This window comes from Lycium ferocissimum, chromosome 6 (assembly GCF_029784015.1).
Source record: "Lycium ferocissimum isolate CSIRO_LF1 chromosome 6, AGI_CSIRO_Lferr_CH_V1, whole genome shotgun sequence".
Lineage (NCBI taxonomy): Eukaryota > Viridiplantae > Streptophyta > Magnoliopsida > Solanales > Solanaceae > Lycium > Lycium ferocissimum.
The window spans coordinates 49184549-49192354 of NC_081347.1; the positions used below are offsets into that span (position 1 = coordinate 49184549).

General features: G+C 39.3%; 1 long non-coding RNA gene across 1 annotated transcript; it reads left to right on the plus strand.

Moving 5' to 3' along the window:
- The first annotated feature begins 5565 nt into the window (after positions 1-5565).
- LOC132060794 (uncharacterized) lies at positions 5566-7410 on the plus strand. The gene is made up of 3 exons (XR_009416026.1): positions 5566-5825; positions 6405-6458; positions 7111-7410. It is a non-coding gene; the product is annotated as an uncharacterized LOC132060794 (long non-coding RNA).
- The last annotated feature ends 396 nt before the right edge of the window (positions 7411-7806 follow it).

Below are 7806 nucleotides of genomic sequence, written 5' to 3' on the forward strand. Positions count from 1 at the left end.
CGCATCACACCAGAATATGAAATTCAACGGTGGCTATCCTTCCTCCCGAATAGCTAGGAATAATCACAACCCAGGTAGTGAACCCGGAAGTAGCCACTCTTCCTCCCGAATGGCTAGGCATTATCACACCCCAAGTAGCGAACCCGGAAGTGGCCACTCTTCCTCCCGAATAGCTAGGCCTTATCACACTAGGATCCATAGTGGCTACCCTTCCTCCTGAGTAGCTAGGCCAAACACAACAATAAAGTTCATAGCATAGAAGCCGATTCACAATTTGTCTCAAAGTAGTCACACCATCAATTAGCATCAAAGTTCATTATGCCATATCGTAAAGATTAACCATTTCAAAGAACGTCTTGAAAACGTTTACACTTCTTTAACCAAGATTTCAATGTCATAGTTCAATATGAAAACATTATTACCAACCCTTAGCCATCCTTATTGACCATCTCTTATGGAAGATATCTATTATGATTTCATATACATATATAGAGGATAATATAATCAAGGTTTAACGTGGGTTTGTCCCCTCATGCACATCAACCACAATCAAAGCATGAAATAGACTTCAAAAGCCTGAAAAGTTCACCTTTTTATTCAATAAAGCACTTTTAAAAGGATATATACATTCAAAACAAAGTTTCCAAAAAGAGACATACGTTAGAAGAAGGTTTTCAAAAGGGACATACATTCGAAGAAGATTTTCAAAAGAGATATACCTTAGTTCCCGCTCAAGCGTACTTCCCAAAATCCAACAATTATTCTACAATAGTTTTAGATAGGAGAGATTAGAACTCTAACCTATTTCCACCCATAACCCTTCTTACCAACGAAAGCTAGGGTTTTCATGACTAGAACGTGTTCTTTAATACTTCATGAATCAATCATGGATTCTAATCCCATAGAATAACCTAAGCTAGTCTAAACCCTTTCAATAACATCAAAAAAATCAAGGATCATATCTTTTTTAAGGAATCTCAAAGTCTCCAACGTTCCTTTCTTTTTTTTTTTCTTGGGTTTCAAGAATCTAGGGTTTTTGGAAGATGAACTAGTGTTAATTTGATGTTAGATTGTTGAAGTAATGATGGGAATTGATCAAGAACTTACCTTATATTTTTTGGGGATACCCTAGGGTTGTTTTCTCTCCAAAAGTCGGCCAAAACTAAGTGCGAATGAATATAACGAAGTTAGGCTTTTATAAAATTCGGGAAAAATCGCTTCAGGCATAAAATGGTCTGGTACGTTGCCTAGGGTGGTGCACACAGTGTATCCATTTCAAAGGTGTCAAAATTTTGAGTTTCCTGAAAATTTGGCCTGGGGCGCCGCGCACGCCTAATTTTCGCATTGCACAGATGATGCTCAGTGAAATGGGAATAACTCCTAGCACAGAGCTCTGTTGGAGCTGGGCAACCTACTTTTGGAAAGTTATTTCAATGATATATAACTTTTATTAAGGAAGTTTTCCTAAATTCTCAACCCATTTTCACGAAATTGGCTTAGAAGTTAGACTTACTGAAATTTAGACGAGTTTGAGAACTCTTACGAACTTCACTATTTGGGTTGACTTCAAAATGACTGTTTATCACCCAAAATCATCTCGAATGGATTAATATAGCTAAAATATCATCTTATTACTAGTTTTACACTTTCACACCTAACTCGAATTTACGGTGTTACTAATTCTATACTGAAGGCGAAATGGGTAGGTTTGCAGTGCAACTCGCCTTGCGATTTTTTTAAAAAAAATTCTCACTAAAGAGAGGGTTCGGACCCAGAATCCAGGATTTTTAGGCGAAAGGCAAAAATTAAAGATTTTCAATTTGACAGGCAAAAATTAAAGACCATACCAAAATAAGGGCATTCCTGCAAATTGCCCTCTATGTTTATGTATGCTTGGGCCCTATATATATATATATATATATATATATATATATATGAGCCTGAGGCCATATGTACATACAATTATATGGACCAAAGGCCACAGTTATGAACTCCTATAAACATATTATTTCCCCATGTTCAGTAAGGGGTACTTATGATTATGATTTGCACGTTCAGTTCAGTTATCCTTATGTTTAAGCTTACAGTTACAGTTTCATTTTTGTATTACTTCATATATCCATGTTATTGATTTGAGTTGCCCATTCCCCGAGCACGTCACAGCTATTTATTCTTTCAGTTGGTTTTGCATACAAGTACAATTCAAATGTACTTATGTTCTTTTTTTTTTCGGGGCTTGCATTTCACGATGAAGACATTGATTTATAGGAGAACGGATCTGCTCATTAGGACATTATCGTATCAGCTAGTTGGTGAGCCTCACTTACTTCGGGGTGTTGTCTTTACTTTCAAGTAGTCATGTCATGTTAGATAGTCAGGTATGCTGGGGGTCTTGTCTGTCACGACCCGAGCTACGGGCCGCGACGGGTATCCGGGGCTAACCACCGAACACCGCTCATATTACTGCTTATCTGCTATCATTCATACTATATGCTCGTAATCATATAAAACTGTCATTTTTCTGAAATACATTAGCTTTTATAAACATAAGCCCTTCGGCTATCAAAATAATATATATACATATACACATACATATACATGGAGACCATGGGGCCATACTACCCACACATGCGTATTCACGAGTCTCTATGGAATACTAGACATATAGACGGGACAGGACCCCGTCGTGCCCAAAATATGGATATACAAATATGTACCAAAAGAATAATCAATAGCACCTCGATTAACGCGAGTGCTACTGAAATCGCCTACGCTCCTGGGATCAAAGACCGTCTCCACCTACGTGGGCATGAACACAACGTCCGAAGAAAGGACGTCAGTACGAACATTGTACTGAGTATGTAAGGCAGAAGTGAAATGAGCATAATCAGGAAAACATAAGTCATGAGATGAGAATACAACCTGTACACTTTTTTACATATGAACCAGTTTCATGTGCATACGTCATACATAAATATATCACATACATTATCATAGCATGCAAGCATTGTCACATCAATCATACATCGTCATATCGTTACCCGCGTCCGGGTAACCACCCCGCGCAGCCCACTAGTGGTGGTCATGTCCGCCCTTTTCTCGGTGCGGTGGAATCATAGCAGCTCGCCATAGCGGTGACATGTCCGGCCAATTAGGCGCGGTGGAATCATAGCAGCCCGCCGTAGCGGTGACATGTACGGCCAATTAGGCGCGGTGGAATCACATTATCACACATACCATGCATTTCATACACTTATCATCATTAACATTCAATTCATAGGCATATCGTGGCTTATCATACTCTTACCATGATTTAACATCCTTAGTTACATATACATACATTACGCTTAAGGGTAGCTATGTTTATGTCGGTGACATATAGGTCGTAAACCCCCGGTCATGTTATGGAATAGCATAAGCGTCATAGCTCACCTTGGAGGAATTTACAATTAAGGTGAGTACATATAAGAAGAATGCCAATGGATCGTGATCATCATTATTGATTTCGCAAGAACATCATATCGTGGTCTCTAAAGTCGTTATCGTATTCATGGCGCATTTCTTGTCCTGTCTCGCCATTCATGAACTTAGACTTTCATCTCTAGAAGCGTAGGAGATTTATGGAAGAAGAGGAAAATCATGCATAGGATTCATGCCTTGGGAGGAAGGGTAATGCCTCACATACCTTTTGTCGTTAACTACTTTATAGCTTGCTCGTTCTCCTTTGATGTCCTCATCTTTACCTTCAAGAGAGTTCGTATCGTCGTTAGCTAGGCAATTATAAAATCATGCCTCTTAAGGCTAAAGAAATTTGGGCAGCGTTTCCTTTGTTTATACTACTTTCCGCCATATTCCATATCAACTTCCAACACCCATAACCACCATCACAATATCGCTAAAAACAATCGTCATTCATTTCCATGATTCGCATTTCTTAATTTCACCTAAATTCTCCATATCCATGACTAAGGTTCATTGTCCCGTTTGTTCATCTATAATACTTATTCCATGCTCTAATTATCATTTATAACACATTAATAGTCTCAACATAACCATTTTCATGATTCACCTCAACTACTATTCAACAATGGCATTATTCACCCATTTATGCCCTATTTTCTATACTCTTTCATAATCTAAGTGTTTCACCTTAATAATACTTCAAACAACATGTAAAGTTCATGAAACTCACCTCAAATGGTAGAGGAATAAACCTTGAATGATAATACGCCTGTGCACACAAACCTATTTCTCCCTTCTTGGAATTCCTTGACTTTGGTAGCTTTAATGGAGTTTCTTAAGCTTGATTCGCTTCAAGTCTTGTTATTGATCCTTGATCCACTTAGTTTTCTTGTGGAAGAAATGTTTAGAAAGTTCTAGAGGTGTGGAGAGGTTGAAGTCGTGAATGAGAATGAAATAAATGAGATGGATTTAACATTTAAAGGCTTGAAATGGGTTCAGCCGATGGGACTTCCACATACAGCTTCACGGTCCGTGGAACCCTTTGTTGGTCGTGGAACTGGTCGTGGTTCACGACCAGCCAGCCATTCTCTCAGCTGGCTGTTCCACGGACACATCCACGGGCCGTGGAACATGGTCTTTGTCCGTGGAACATGGCCGTGGAACTCACGGTTCCACCGGAATGGTTCCGTCGTTTCGTTTGATCTCCAATCCTTATGGGACCTTCTTAGCACTTGTTTATCATTTCATTATCAATCTAGGGGCGTCATAACTCTTCTCCCCAACATTCTTAAGGTATCACTAACCCAATACTCATAGTTTCCGTCCAACACACTAACTTATAACTCGATTCCCTTAACGACTTTCTTGCTTTAACTCGGATGCCTTTGGAATCTTGATTAGGATTATCAATTTCTACTTCTTTCTTATCCAACCTCGTATACGTCATGTCCTTCGCGAGCCTACACCCTTGTAGACTAAGGGGAATTTTCCGAGGTGTAACATTGTCCCAGCAACAATTTAGTATTTCAGACTCATGTCAGAGGTTTCATAGACTAGTCAGTAAGTCACGTTGGGTATTCAGTTATGTCAGCCTTGTGGGCTACACTATCACGTTTTCAGAATATTTCGGCATTTATGTTTTAAATAGTATTTTCAGTAATATTATGATGTCACATGTTTTATTCAGACTATTTATGGTTTAACTTATATTCCGCATCAGTACATGTCCCATGTTGATTCAACAAGCCATGTGGTTCGCCCGGTCACATGCAGTAAGGCACCGAGTGCTATGTTACGCCCAGGTCTGATGTAACATCCCGTATTTTCTTTCGATATATGTATGAATAAGTTGAGGTTGACGAATATACTTAAATGTGAGAAATGAGATTTTGGGCGAATAAAAAAAAATGAGCTACTTACTTACTCATCCTACTGCTTGAGCTACTTAACACGTGTCTTAATTAACAAACGAGGATGAGACACGTGTTTAAATTGATAAGGAACAACATGTGACATTCATTAATTAATCAAGTAGTTGCATCACCTAGTTGCTAAAAGAAGAGGCCGAAATTAATCCTCCATAAAGCAAAGAAGAGGTGGCAGCCAAGGACCCTTTTAATGAGTTGATTCACACACAACCCCTATTCATTATTTTCAGATTATATGAGCTTAAGAAAGAGACCTGAGATATTCTCCCAAGGATTTTCCTAACACCCAAGAGTGGAACCATAAGATAAAATCAAGGTTTGATCCACGGAAAGTTGGTAGAAGCTTACTAGTGTGCTTCAAACCTAGAGAGCGTTATTTGCAGGTTTATTCATGGTGAAGTAGTCTCTGATTTGAGTTATTCTTGTTGTTCTAAGGTAAGGAATCTTCTCTTCCTTTTATGTTTGAGATTATTGGGGTCTTAATTAAGCTGTGGAAGTAAGAAATTATGGAGAAATGTCCTGAAAATCAATTGTGAGTTGTTGTAAATAGTAGGACTATTATGAGGTCATTTTTATAGTGTGTTGTGGCTAAAAACAAGTAGGAATAACCTGAGTATGTTGTGGTTGTCATTATTGAATTGTATTCTGAAGAAAAAAAAGTGTAGAAAGGGTTAGTACTAGTTATAAATCTAGCTTGCCGCTCAACCTATCGTGGTGTTGGTTAAGAAGTATGTATAGTTGCTGGTTGTTGCTTCAAAGTGGTTGATTAGGGTGCTTGTGCATGTGAGCTGTTTTAATAAGCTTTTGAGCAGTGTTTTGGCTGATTATTCATGCAGTAGCTCAGCTATGTTGTTGACGTTGTTCTTATTGTTGTTGATGTTATTTTGAATCGGAGGGAAGTGAAGGATTATAGGGGAGGTGCTGCCAATTTTCGATAGGAGAGCTACTAGCTTAGAAATGTATTTTAAGTTATTCTGTGGCATTAACCATATCTTTTGTATTTCCATCTTGTAGAGCAGCGTATTGGTGAGTCGCTTGATGATTTGTGAAGGACGACTACAATTGAAGGTATGTAAAGGCTAACCTTCCTTTTTTTGTTTGAAAAGTACGATTCCTTATCGAACGAGTCCCGATCAAGTGCACAAAGAGGTGCCAATCACAGAGATTCCATGCCTATGCCGTTTCATGATATTAATATAGTAGTTTCCCTCATCGGGAGTTCACTTTCAGTTAGCATTATTTTTCATATAGCTAGTAAATAGGAGATTGTAGAGTGTATAGAAGTATACAGTTGCCTTCGGGGCTATGTTATTGTTGCCTTCGGGGCTATAAAGTTTGCCTTCGAGGCTATGATAGTTGCCTTCGGGGCTATGATGTTTACCTTCTTGGCTGTTAGCCATACAAATTCCTTCAGGGCTATATAGACGTGCGCTTGCCTTCAGGGCTATGATTGTACATACAGACTGCCTTCGGGGCTATATCGAATGCCTTTGGGGCTAATCATGCATGTCTAGATGCCTTATACGAGGTTAAGTAGTCGATGACGAATGATTAGTATGTCAGAGGTAGGTAAGTGCAGCCGGATTGTTTATTGATTCTTCAGTTTATGTTCAGTTATCTTATATTTCATTTCAGTATTAGTTTCAGTCGCCTTACATACTCAGTACATTATTTCATACTGACATCTCTTTTCCTAGGGACGCTGTGTTCATGCACGCAGGTTCAGATAGGCAGCTGGAGAGACCGCCCGAGTAGATTTCTCGATTACCAGCCAGTGTGGTATGCTCCATGTTATTCAGAGCTACCCAGTCCATAGTTTTGTGTATTTACAAATGATGGGTAGGTCGGGGCCTTGTCCCTACCAGAGTACAATCATTACTCTTTAGAGGCTTGTAGACGTATCTTGTATGTTATGTATGTCAGCGTGGCGGCCTCTTCGGCCTGCGCAGTTTTATACATATATGTTTTGAGTGTGCTTACCCTTCAGACGAGATTGATGTTATGTTCTGATGATTCAGGATATGGCTTTGTCGGCCTTGGTTGGTATTATCTGTTTGCAAGTTGGCCTCGTCGACCTAAGTTAAGGGTTACCCCTCCAGAATCATAGTTACAGAGTGGTACGCTCGGGCTGAGTATGGTACCGGGTGCCGGCAGTGCCTCCCCAGAGTTGGGGCGTGACACCTAGGTTCGGGGCATGACCTTAACCCGGTGTTGACCAAGGTCAACTCCAATTCTTTAAAATACTAAATTCTCATCTAACGATCCAAATCACACTCAAACTCCTCGAGACCCGAACCAACAGTCCTACAAAGTCTCGACAGGTAGATGTAATTTAATTTATATAATATTGATTAACCGTTACAGAAAGTGACCCTTCTCATCAATACTTGATTTGAAGGATCATTAAGAAAATAAT